The sequence below is a fragment of the Carassius auratus genome, unplaced genomic scaffold, assembly GCF_003368295.1.
Source record: "Carassius auratus strain Wakin unplaced genomic scaffold, ASM336829v1 scaf_tig00215628, whole genome shotgun sequence".
Classification (NCBI taxonomy): domain Eukaryota; kingdom Metazoa; phylum Chordata; class Actinopteri; order Cypriniformes; family Cyprinidae; genus Carassius; species Carassius auratus.
In genome coordinates, this window is record NW_020528169.1 from 21632 (window position 1) to 36117 (window position 14486).

The 14486-nt window shown below is 36.5% G+C and overlaps 1 pseudogene; it reads right to left on the reverse strand.

The window, feature by feature from the left end:
• Positions 1–10053, reverse strand: part of LOC113095112 (palmitoyltransferase ZDHHC5-like) — a 28061-nt pseudogene extending 18008 nt beyond the window's left edge.
• Positions 10054–14486: the final 4433 nt, after the last annotated feature.

Sequence of the window (14486 nt, forward strand, 5' to 3'; positions counted from 1 at the left end):
TTTAGGGTAAACCACTCTTTTAAAATGCCATGACTATACGTGAAAGCAGACAGACTAACCACCGTAACCTTGAAATGCTAAAGCATTCTGGAAAACAATTAATAACAATACTTGACCTTTCTGTGTGATGAATGTACTGGTATTATGCACGAACATACGTTTTGGAGGTTTTATGACCCATTTTAATTGAGTCCAACCTTTATGACCAATTCAACGGTTAACACAGACCTGTGCTATTATTTGTTGTCCCAACACAATTTTAAAAAACCAAACCCAAATTGCAGTTGTGTCAAGTCATAAACCATTCAGTTCCAATGTCATTCCAATGCTATGCTGAAACGCACATTCACCTCATTTATCACTATTATTCACTGGCCCAGTGTGATCTATGCTCAGTTTTGGGACAAATTTTCTTTTAGATTTGTTGAATTAAGCTTGCTCAGCCAAGAAGTTCAAACAAATTTCAGACAGCCTTGTTATTAGTTCAGCTATGCCTGACATTTGGTAATCTGACCCAGGGTTTGGTCTAAAAACGCCAAAGCTGCGTAACCCTGCATAAGGTCCAAGGGACAACACTGCAAAGCATTTCAGGGTGGAGCTGCAAATCTGAACAGCTTGTAGATACTTTCCTTTGGCCACTCTGATCCTAGATCAGCATCCACTAGTGCAGTGCATCCTACAGCGAGAAACTTTGTTAAAGGCTGTATTAACCGCTGGATCAGGGTCCTGTCAATGTGGTTGAGTCAGCAACAGACAGGAAATAGTCTGGCTGACATTTTGACCAGTATTTAGGAAAGACTTGGTATGGGTTCAGTGTGTATGTTAAGTGAAAGAGAAAGAGTCTACAAGAGAACAGAATGCCAGAGATTAATCATTAAGTGAGGCCCGTCTTTCTTCATTCTCTTGCTTTTACTTTCATTATGGTCACTGTGTTATAATCATAAGTGTGGCTTATAAATTGTAGTTACATTTCCATAACCAGAAAAATATTTGCAAAGCCGCATTGCCTACACTGGTCCATATGGAAATAAGATTAATGATTTAAAAAAAAAAAAAAATCTATATCTAAAGTACTTGACTATTAGAATGTTTAAATAATATGTATCATTACCAACTAGTCAGCTGACATCCATAATTGTCCAATAATTATGCTTAAAGGGGTCACAAACTGCCCTTTTCTATTATTTTGTACTGTTCTCTGAGGTCCTTATAATATTATCAAGATTTGAAAAAAAACAATTTAGAAGTGAAGCATGAGGTACACCAAGCCAACATCAGGCCGTCGATGAGCGTCTGTCAAGCTAGTTTAGTTTGGTGTGTTCCACATGTCGCTTCTCATCGGGCACACATTGGCGGCAGGGACTATCGGGGATATCGGCGAGAGTGAGAACTCTGATAGGATGTTCAATCTATTCGTGCATAGTTGGACACTTGAACATTTTAAGTTTATTTGCTTCATTCGCACGTGAAATTCCATTCCCAACAGATGCGAATTCGCATCATGGGAGTTCACACAGCATTGCGATTTCAACCACCATTTATTCTGATAATTTTCAAAATATTACTGTTATGGTGTCATGAAATGTAGTTTTAAAAGTATTTCAGGCGAGAATGTAGTTGTTTAAAACTCAAACCTGCTGTTTATTCATAAAGACAGCACCTATTTAAAATATGTTTCACCGATTTCAAAAACGGTGAGCTCCACGCAATCAGCGGGAGCTCAGTGCTCATGTATCCACCTAGAGCTGTCTCAACTCGGCTAGTTCTTCTGACATTCTGACAGCGTACATCTCTGACAACCTTTTTACCGTTTCTCCTGTAAAATAACGAATATTTACTATTGACAGCTGCTATAGACAGCTAATACCTCTTACGCAGGCGCAGAATGCACGTTTTTGCTTTCAGTCAGCTGTTGTCAGAGTTGTGTGTTCACGTGCAGCTTTTTGATGGAGCCACTAGTTTTTTGAAGTCGGCTTTCCCAGCTTTAACCACCCTCATCGAAGTAGAAAACGCGGACAGAATCTCAAAATCCAGTCATGAAAATGAAACTTGCATATTAATATGGACAGTTACAGAATGTCAAAGTTAGCATAAGTTAATCAAATCAAATCTCCATATGGACCAGTAAATGTTAAGCCACAAAAGTTGGTTGAAATATGAATCCTGCATGTTCTGCACGTCTCTGTGTGAATGAATGAATGGTAGAGATGTACGGGTTTGTTTACTACGTAGACTGAAGCGCGTGAAGCTTGCAGTAATGAGGACATAAATACATCAACATCAACAGAACTGTTCTGAGTCACTTCACAAGCATTTTACCTTTTCATTTGAGTAAAACCAGTGTCAATTTAAAAGGTATTCTCGGCAACCCATCAAAATAAAAGTTCATTTTTACATAAAAGGCATTGTGCTAGAAATATTACTATTATTTAGTAGAATTTGATACTACTACTACTACTGTTGAAAAAATGTATACATCATATTTTTTAACGAAATATATAACAATATTTCTTCCATGCTTTAATTTTAATAGCAAATCCCTTTATTTATCAAAAAATAAAATGTGTTTAAATTTCATTAATTAAAAGACAAATTAAATTTGGGTGAAACTTGTTTACTGTTTTTCATAATTATATTTAGGGGTGGTCGATAACTCGATATTTAAAAATATATCAAGATATTTTTTAAACACGATATTGATTTTGACATACAGTATCGTATATATCGATATATTGTTTATATTTAATTCTGATTCCGCCACTTTGCTTGTTTGCATACTCTGTGCTGTGCTCGCCCCTGCTCCCTCGCCCCCCGCCTACTTGCTTTTGTCCCCCCTCCCCTCGCATGTACAGAACTAGTCTAAAAAAAAAACGTCGGGCAAACAGCAGGCAGATGTCTACTGTAGGGCCCTATGATTTGCGTTTTCTATGCAATGCAGAAAACGCGGAGGGAATCGCGGAATCCAGTCATAAAAACTGAATTTACAGTTTGACGTGGAACTTCATGGAATTTGTCCAATTTTGAATGAATTCATCAAAAGTAGGTCATTGCACTTACATTGAATCGCAATATGGACTAATATCTGCAAATATTAAGCGGGAAAAGTCTATGAATCCTGCATGTTAATGAATGGCGCAGAAGCGCGTCTTCATTCATTAACTATACACACACTGAAGTGTGCGTGACGCTCGCGGTGATTTCATCTTCTGTTGTCTCACTAAATTAGGACGTAAACACATGAAGAACATCTCCAGAACTGCTCTGAGAGTCACTTTATGAGCATCTGACCATTTGATTTGAGTAAAACTAGCATATCACATCATAGACTGTAGTATCACATGCACAAAACTGTAAAAGTAAACCCGTCAAAATAAAAGTATTTGCCAGAAATATATTACTATTGTTCAGCAGAATGTACATAGCCCACTACTACTACTATTAAAATGAAACGAACATCATTTTTAAGGAATAATCACACAACATTTCTTTCATGTTTTATGTTTAATAGTAAATCCCCTTTGTTTACCAAAAATAAAGTTAGCTTAATTTTAAATAATTAAAATAAATTAAATTAATGTTTTATGCCTTCCTTTTATGATAACCAGAAAAATGTAAATACACAGAATTCCTGAAGTGAAAAAAAATTTTCACATAAGGCTATTTTAAGCATTTTTTTTTTATCTAATTAAGTTGTTTTTATGCATTTAAAACACAGAATTAGGTAACAATAAAACATATGGTGAAGAAAAAAAATAAAACGTATCATAGGGTCCTAAACATAATATTTGGCATATTTGTTTTTGCAGTAGTTTTTGGAGGGTTATTTCTCCTGTAATGATATTGAGATATATATATCATATATCGAGATATAGCAAAATATATCGAGATATATTTTTTGCTCCATATCGCCCAGCCCTAATTATATTACTTGTTGAAAAACTTAAACACAACTGTAAATAAGTATAAAGAATGGCCTTGGTTTTATTTTTAGTGATAAAAAGTTTTTTTTTCTTTTTCTAATTAGCATATTTTTGTGTTTTGCTTGGTACCAAAATTGGTACAGAGAACCATGGATTCTCACTGGTATCGGTACCGAATACTGAAATTGTGGTACCGTGACAACACTAAAGAGAACTATGGCTCTGTGTAGTAAATGCTGCTCCACCTGAAGGCATGTGATGGCGATTTACTGCTAATCACAGAACCGGCTTTATGGACTAAATTCACATGACAATCGTGATTAATTGCATTCAGTTAATCGTGCAGCCCTAAATCATTCGGTATCGGTATCGGTATAAAATTTTTTAAAACTAATTGCATAAAATGGTTAATCCTTGTTATGCGAGGATTATAATTTTACTATCTTATAAATTGGAAAATGTGTCTCCTCGTTTTAAGGTTCTCATGTCTCTGTAACCCACTCCTGACCAGGTCGTAAAACTTTATGACCCCACTGGGCAACTCATGGCTCTGTTTTCTCAATGTATCCAAACTATTACTTTTTCAATGTGGTCGAGTATTGGTCGAGTGGTCGTATTGCTTTTTGGTGCATTAGAGATTCCCCATATAAATTGGAGAATCTGCAGTTTTAATTGTGTGCTAATCAAACGTTAAATGTGTGTAATTCTGCATTTGAATGTAACTTTGTGTTTCTATCAGTTATATATGTTTGGAATTGTCATGTTGTGACCCAACTATTCCCCTGTGTAAAATGTGTGTAAAATCTATTAATCTTGAATTATGAACTTGCTAGAATATCACTGATGAAATCTGACAAGCCCTAAATCATTAGGGTGGGTGTTCCACAGAGACAAAGGAACTTTTCCCCGCTTCAGATCCACTGTTTTTTTAATTAATTTATTGAGACAAACAACAAATAGTTTGTTTTAACAATCAAAGACAAAATCTAAATTAAACAAACATCTACTTTCAATTGTAACACTAATGAGCTGATGGTATTTCAGCCATCTGTTCCATATTAATGAATCCTGACTAACACATTCTGCACTCAAAGACCAGAACGTGAGTAAACAAGGACCTTTGGTGTTTACATAATTCACCATTTTAGGCGCCCTGAAATCAGCCATATCCTGCCTTGAGTGACAGTTATTACACCTATAAAAGAAATTCCAGAGTCACGTGGCGAGCCTCAACACACACACAAACACAAAAAACAAACCTTTCTGAAGGTTCTGTATCTTCGTCATTTTATTAATATGTATTTTGAATGTTTGTGTATTGCATAAAATGGTTAATCCTTGTTATGCGAGGATTATAATTTTACTATCTTATAAATTGGAAAATGTGTCTCCTCGTTTTAAGGTTCTCATGTCTCTGTAACCCCACTCCTGACCAGGTCGTAAAACTTTATGACCCCACTGGGCAACAGGACAGGAAAGAAGCAAAGTCACTAGCATCTTTTTCTCAATGTATCCTAAACTATTACTTTTTCAATGTGGTCGAGTGGTCAAGTATTGCTTTTTGGTGCATTAGAGATTCCCCATATAAATTGGAGAATCTGCAGTTTTAATTGTGTGCTAATCAAACGTTAAATGTGTGTAATTCTGCATTTGAATGTAACTTTGTGTTTCTATCAGTTATATATGTACTGTTTGGTGTTTTTGGAATTGTCATGTTGTGACCCAACTATTCCCCTGTGTAAAATGTGTGTAAAATCTATTAATCTTGAATTATGAACTTGCTAGAATATCACTGATGAAATCTGACAAGCCCTAAATCATTAGGGTGGGTGTTTCCACAGAGACAAAGGAACTTTTCCCCGCTTCAGATCGCGGACGCTCATTGGTTGTTCACGCGAACAGAGGCGTGAACCATCCCAAGCCATAAGAGCCGACCGAACAAGGTCCGATCTCTCTTTTTCCGCTCTCTTCCTTCACACATGTTGCTAAACGGCTTCGACCCTCGTTGCTCCCGCGAGTCCCTCGGCGCGGCCTTGGGCCGCGCTCATATCGCCGTCCCCCTCAGCACAGGAGCTGAAAGGAGACATTCTCATGGCTCCTTCCGGAAGCTTTCGTTTTCATTGTTTTGTTGTCTTTCCTTTACTAAGTTTATTCAACTATTCGCCCCTCCACACAAGGAAGACGAATTCTGGAACATTGTTTGTTGAACCTTTCAAATACCGCGCGATTCCACCGCAGCCCCGGGCCGGAAGACAAATGACCACGCCGCTCCAGCGCAGCTCCACACGCATGTCACACGGTCTCCGGCCCACACACGTTGTTTTCAAAAGGATCAGCGCACAAAGCGTCACAAAAAGACCACGCTCATGCACGCTGGGCCATGCAAGTATCTTTCTCTATGGAGATTTAAATGCTGCTTTAAAGTTGGTCTATGATTTGAATTGTTGGCTTTCCAAAAGTTTACTGTCTGTGATTTTCATCCCTGAGCTCATTCTTTGATCTCATTCATTCTCTCTCTCTCTCTCTCTCTTATTTGGATTCCGTTATGTCTTGTACAAAGTTTACTGTCCTGTATTGTCATACGCATATTTACTCTGTGTGATTTGTAGCTTTGATGTATTATTAGTCAATTATTAAAAACCCATATATTCATGATTGCCTTGGCCTCCACCCCACTCACATTACGAGTCCACTGAGATGTCTGATCTTTAGCTACAAGCTTTAAATTTAGAAACTAAATTTATCATAATGATAGGATAATGTTTTCATGGCCAGAGAATATTTTTCCTTGAATTATAAGAAGTGATAACTTTATTGAAAATTGATAGGTCAATCTTACGGCCGTTTGCTGGACCATTTGATTTTCAGTAATTTACAGTAAGAGATATCACAATAATTGATATGAAGAGTGGAATATTGACATATTAATGAGTAAATTACAGTGCCCTGTAATTAGTTATTGGTATAGACAATTGAGCTATTTTTCATCTTCAATAAAATTTAGTGTAACTGTCAAATGAGATGTATATTAATCATATTCCGGATTAATTATTCAAATTCCCTATATATCATTTGAGTTCATTATTATGTACAACCCATTGTTGTTACACAAGTTTTATATGCAGATTAAATAGTTCTTTATTGTATAGGTCTAATTGTCTCCCGAAGCCACAGGAGGTGCAATGAGCAAAATAATGCAGCACATTTAAATTATCAACACAAAGAAATAACTGCACATCTTAATCGAAAGAGCCAAAGTGCCATTCACACAGATTGCATTTAAAAACTTATGAGACTCAGTGAAAAGGAATAAACCTCCACAAATTTGTTACGTGTTTTCTAAAAGTTTAAACTGTTTTAACTTTGCATGGCTTTCTATACATCTCTTGTGTAAGACGTGAGTGCAGCAGTCGTATTTGTCAGTCTAAAAATGTGGTTAATATGCATCTGTGTGAATGGCTTGGTTTCGGTTTTTAACCTTCTATGTATCTCTAATATTTTGAATGAATAACGCAGCAGCAGTGTGTCTCTTGGGCTAGAGTAGACTAACATAACATTAAAATGCAACAATGTCACCTAAATTATCACTGATGACGCTCCCTGAGGGACATCTAATGTTCAAATGCAATTTTAAATTTGACTAATATTCAATCTTTATTCACAACCTCCTAATCACAGGCAGGAACAGCACTCATTTCAGCATGTGTTCATATGGGGTGTCTGCATCACTCACAGCATGTGCCTATATAGTCTGCTATATTTAAAAATAAAATTATATCAATATCGAAGAACATGCACCATCGATGAATATCAATACCGTTTTATCAACCAGGCCTATCAACAGTGCTCAAATATTAGCAGGACAATTATGTTTCTAAAATTTCAGTACCAAATAGTATCTTGGTATTTACTTTTGACACACACCAATTCTAAATATATAAAACTGCATAATGATTTTTTTTACAGGTTGCATTAATCAATACATCTTGTCAAAAAATAATCAGAAATCAGTCTCCTGACACCATGTTTACACTTGTATGTCAGTTCCTTGGTCTGGACCAAAAAATAAAAAGATACAGTTAGTCCTGGTTCACATCACACTGTTAATTTTTAACATCAAACCTTACAACACAAAAACAAAGACATAAGGATACAATCACAACCTGATCGGACAGCTTTTATAACATTTTGTGAACATACCCAGCAAACAAAACAATGCTGTGTGTTGGGGAAAATGTACTTGTGTGTGGTATTTTACCAATTCACAAAACAATCTTATCAAATGTGTAAAGGAGTCAAAACAGTGGCATGATTTCCATAAGGAGATCTGCTATAAGGACACAAATGTTATGACACCTGTCCTGGACCAAACTGTAATAGGCAACATAGTTCTTATAAAAAGAAGAATTAGGTCTGCTTGAGAATCCTGTCCTTTTAGGGTCAAGTATTGTGACATTACATACTGTTTTAGTTTCATTTAGATGTCTTCAATCCATGTTGCATTCATATATCAGCTGAACTGCACCAGAGTTTGTTTGGAAGCAGACCAATAGGTGGATCTCGGTCTGCTTGTTGGGTGCACATCAAGGGTTAGATGGCAGCGTTTACACTTTCTCAAATGAACCGGACAAACAGAGCAATTAAACCAGAGTTTATTTAATCAAACCAAACTTGTCAAGTGTGAATACTCCCTAAAAACCAGGTTGCATTAGGAATTGCTGCCTGACACATTTTGAAACTCAACACAAAATAATGCTAATGTTGCTGTTGGACTATGCAATCCTGTATTTTGTTTCAGGTCACACACACACAGAGTGTGTAATGATTCCTCCACTTTATTACATCCTTTTCAAGCAAGTTCTTTCTCTCTCAATGACGACTCACCGTCCTCTCACAACTCTCTCAATGACGACTCACCGTCCTCTCACAACAGAATGATTGAAGCCCAAAGCCATGTGGCATTACACTCCCTGCCAACTGAGGCAACCTGCATTTCACACAATCCACCAAATGCCTGAAAATTTTACATGGTGACAGCGAAGCAAAGCATCTCTTTGATTCTATGGGGGGAGCGAGAGATCTGTCACATACCCCTTTGAACTTTTTCATTGTCCAGACACGCCCCTTAAAAAAACAAACAAACACCAGCTATAACCTGGTACAGCTAGTTATGGCCTACACATAACTAGACACGCACACAAAAATACAATGGACCACAGCCAGAAAGCGTTTGATTTCCACCAGCACAGCTCATATTCTCAAGTTCAGCACGCTTTCATTCATAGGTGAGTCACTGACTGTAAGTAACCTAGTTAGTGCCCTGACATGATTTCATTTGAAAACAATGACTGCTATTTACACTCATTGTTAACTGAAGTAATAATAGGGCATTAATTAGCAGGTGATCTGATGAGAATGAATGACTCACACATGATTAAAACCACGAAACATGCATAACTCATAAATATGATGATCTTATTATGATCAGGTGAGAAGATTAAATGGTTCAAACGAATCAAAAAGCAGTGCGGCGTTGTCTTACTTTGAGGCGGTATGTATCTTTTGGGTGTGTTTCGCTGCAGCTGCACTGTTGTCATCGGTTATAGGCCCTGACAAGAATTTGCGCGACGCTTATAACGTTACTGAACGAAGCATCACGATTACACAAACGGTTTTTAACCCGCATATTTCAGACTTTGCCTGAAAATGCAACGAGTAATGTGAATTCAACGTAAAATCTATCTGTGATCACCACATTAAAACACTTATCCTGCTACACGAGGAATGACAGTAAAGACGGGCCTAGAATAAATGACTCGCATGTTAAAATAAATCAATATGTTTTTAGATATTGATGCGCTGGATTGAAATATAATCATTAGTAACGTTAGTAGTAGCAGCACAGCTGGGCAGGACTGTATTAGCATGACAGCTAGCATTAAATCGCCCCTTTTTCAAAACAGTGGTTACCTTAAAATAAAATACCAGCACTAGCGACCTACCTGTCAGTTCATTGGCGTCGCTGCTTTAGAGGATTGGTATGTGTGACATCGGTTATCCTCTTTGATAGATTAGATGTTGGCTTTAATCTCCGTTTCGATCTTTGGGTGGTGGGTCTTGCCGACGGCTCACTTAGCCAGTTAGCCTGCGTCCAAACTATCTATCTTTCGCCTTATTTCTGCAAACAATCGCGCTTATACAATTTCGCTGCAGCTGCACTGTTGTCATCGTTATAGGCCCTGACAAAGAATTTGCGCGACGCTTATAACGTTACTGAACGAAGCATCACGATTACACAAACGGTTTTTAACCCGCATATTTCAGACTTTGCCTGAAAATGCAACGAGTAATGTGAATTCAACGTAAAATCTATCTGTGATCACCACATTAAAACACTTATCCTGCTACACGAGGAATGACAGTAAAGACGGGCCTAGAATAAATGACTCGCATGTTAAAATAAATCAATATGTTTTTAGATATTTGATGCGCTGGATTGAAATATAATAATTAGTAACGTTAGTAGTAGCAGCACAGCTGGGCAGGACTGTATTAGCATGACAGCTAGCATTAAATCGCCCCTTTTTCAAAACAGTGGTTACCTTAAATAAAATACCAGCACTAGCGACCTACCTGTCAGTTCATTGGCGTCGCTGCTTTAGAGGATTGGTATGTGTGACATCGGTTATCCTCTTTGATAGATTAGATGTTGGCTTTAATCTCCGTTTCGAATCTTTGGGTGGGTGGGGTCTTGCCGACGGCTCACTTAGCCAGTTAGCCTGCGTCCAAACTATCTATCTTTCGCCTTATTTCTGCAAAACACTCGCGCTTTATACAATGTCATTCAAGTTTTTGGTCCTCTCGATACTCGCTTAAATCTAGATTCTGTCGCGTACGAACCTGCTAAAAGCTCGCGTAGCTGAAAGCTAGCGACAGGTTTAACCGTATTTTCACGCAGCTCAGCGCAGCGGCACGAGCTCCGGTCCACATCCACGAGCCTCCCAGAACAGTCTGACGTCTCCGCCCTCCTGTAAGATCATTGGCTGAGAGCTGCTGTCAATCCATCCCGAGCAGCCAATGAAAAGACGCAAGAGAACGTTTGACGGGAGGGACTTGTCAAATTCATTCCATTCTCAGGTGTTGATGAAAGAGTGTAAAGAATGGACACCTGAACGCAACGCTGTTGTACAGGAACTATGAGAACGAGCACTGTTATGACTAACAAATCGTTCATATGTTTATAGATACTACTTTTTTGTTTGTTTTAACATGTAATGAACTGACTGACATAAACAGCTTAACGGAGGATAAAAAGTGACACAGTGACATTAAATACGTGTGTCTGAGAGGGAGGCAGACAGTCAAGACGCTTGTGTTGCTCTGAGGATTAAACGGACAGCAGGAGTTTTACAGATAAGCGTCTAACCCCGCACCCACCCTAATATCCACACAAATCTGACCAACATCTGTCACACCACCTCTTTTAGACCAAATACTGTAACACAAATCTACTGCTCTGTGTACAACCACACATAAAATACAAGCACCCTGACAGATGCCAGGGCTAAACCAGACTGTAATTTCCTGTGAAATATACAGGGAAAACATCAATACTCTGAAATGCCTAGATATGGTCCAAATGACAAAGAGTGTAAAATAGAGCAGGCAACAAGAATACAGTAGTTGTGTTTGGCAGTGGCATATCATATCCTAAATGATGTGTGACCTTTTTCAAACAAGTTCATCATAACAGACTGTTAATCCAAGATCAGTAGATGCTCAAACAGATCCTGAATTTGGGGATAACTCAATTTTAATTGGTCCTCGAGCTGGAACAATAGGGGACCAAATGTTGACACATTCTGGATGTTCGGCTACAAATAAAGGCTTACTCATTATTCCTTTAAAAACCATCAAGGGAATTGTAGTCTGTTGATATATGTGCATATAGTAACCCTTGATGAGCTATTGTAACGTTATGATGAGCACAATGAACTGAGGTGAATCTGAGTGTGATTTATTTCAGTAATTGCAAATAAATTTAAAACAATTATTTTAATTATTCAAAATAGAAATTAAGTATAACAACACAAGCAGAAATTCAGATATATGTTTAAATTGTTTATATACTATTACTATTATATACATACAAAAATAAATAAATAAAATAAAAACATGTATGTAAGTATTCTTTGGCACTATGACAAATAATCTAATAGTGTAGCATTATACCCGTTACAATCTCAGTAATGCACGTCACAACAACTCTATCTATCAAAGTGCAATGTGTAATTTAAATACAGGTAAAATGCTGGTGAAAAATACAGAAAATTCCTTCACTTTAGCACAGTACACTGTGCCCTGTTTTTATGGACTTAACTGAGTATAGTAGTCAAGTTTTACTAGTAAAATATAATTGTTCAAAAATGTGTAACTTTTCAATAATTTAGTGTTATAATTTAAAAAAAGAAATGCAATAAAATATATTTATATTACTTTTACAATTAATCTATATTAAATGTTTATATTATTTTTACGAAGAAATCGAAATGAACATATATATTCTTTGCTGAGATTATTATTGTTATTTCAGTGTGTATTCTACGCAATGACGCAGTTTTGCGTCATGGTTTCATTATGACATCATCATACAATGATGTCACAACATCATTTAGCAAAAAATGTACCTGCCTTTAGCAACTTTACCTGAAAATTAGTTGGCAACACTGGAAGACAATGATGAGACCGTGAGAAAGACAAAGCAGCAGAAGTTAAATTTCTCTCGGTCTGCATTGCTAGGCTAATGTTACTTGAACCCAGAGAAGTGAAGAGACTTATAGCTGAGTATATGTTCTGGAAGATATGCAGCCTGTCAACAGTAGAATCCCTGGCTTTTAAGCTTGCCAGCAAAATCCCCATCAACAACACCAGCGATGGCAAGGTAAGCTAACGTTGCTATGATTTATATTAGGGATGTAATGTACCCCAAGTCGCTGAAATCAATAACATGTTATGATTCATATTGGTTATGAATATATCTCTGACTGTCTTAAAAAAAAGTTTAGCAATTAGTTTCTTCTTGCCTCTGTAATTTATATAATGCATTTTAAAGTGGCTGCTTTGTTTACTGGGGTTACCCAGGAAAGGCTGTATTGCTGCTGTTCATAATCACCACCTGCTGGCAGAGAGTGAATTTGTGTTTCATTCAAGCCCGTCTGATGTTTTTGTTTCGTTCAGGTAGGTTTTATGTTGCATAGCTTTAAAAAACTATATCTAAATTATACAATCTAATTTAAATATATAGAGCATATTTGTTTGGATCATGTTTAAAACGCAGTGGTTGCGTCCAATCAATGCATGTTTGTGCTATGAACTGGATTTAAAAGACAATGTAAGAAAAAATATTAAATTATAGCATTATAGTGTCTATTGTGTTGGGAATCTCTACCATGATTGACCAGATTTTGATTGTTTGTCTACTTTTGTGTTTCTAACAGGGAATGTTACTCATTGTGCCATGAGCCTTCACTGTGCCTTTTACATAATGTTGCTAGTAGGCTTGGGGGGCCTACACAGGCATTATGCTATATATAATGCTAAATAGCATTATTTAAATAATTATTTTTATGTAAGTATTTATTTATGCTTTACATTTATGTTAGTGTATTTATACAAGGCCTGAATGTATAGAGTGATGTTTGTACTATAAAATATTCACATAATCAGTTGAATTAAATTCAAATCAAGTTTATTTGTATAGCGCTTTTTGCAATACAAATTATTACAAAGCAACTTTACAGAAAATTAAGTTTCTACCATATTTAGTAGTAGCTTATAAGTGGTGACTGTCACTTTATGTTCATATGACAGGATTTTTCAGAATAACTAATAGTAGTCAACCAGACGATGAACATTATTAACAGCAATTAGGATATGATGCAATCACACTTGTAGCAATATTTGTTAGTTTTAGTTCTGTTTGTTGTTTCAGGGTTAGCATCATCTGAGGGGTTTGTAACCTACAAAAGCTTATTTTTTTATGGAATGTGACCTTTAATGCACAGACTATTAAATAATTTCTAAATTCAATTCAATTTGCTATAAACATAAAGCTGAAACTAGTGTTTTCACTTATGTTCCTTGAATCTACACTACAAGATTAGATATGAACATATCTTTCTTATGCTTTGAGCGTTTAAATATTCCTTATAAGGCTTTAAGAATCCTTTGATGATATTTGTACAATGCTGCACCCTTATGGCTAGAATGTGTATTACTATTATTATTTTGTGGCAAGGTGTATCATAGACTTGTGGGGAGAAGAAGAAAGCCCAATATTTGAAGTATCTAAAAAAAAAGAGGTAAATAAATATGCCATTCATTTTTTAAAAGCTTTTATTAATATAAAAATTACTGAAATTGTTGACCTGTATAAATATACTGGAATGTTTACACATCAACCAACACTTTTATGCCTTCCGACTTTCAATTACTTTATTTGAAGTCATTGTTGCTTTAAATCTTTTTAGTCAATATGCTATGCATTCTAGGTTATGAAATGAAAAG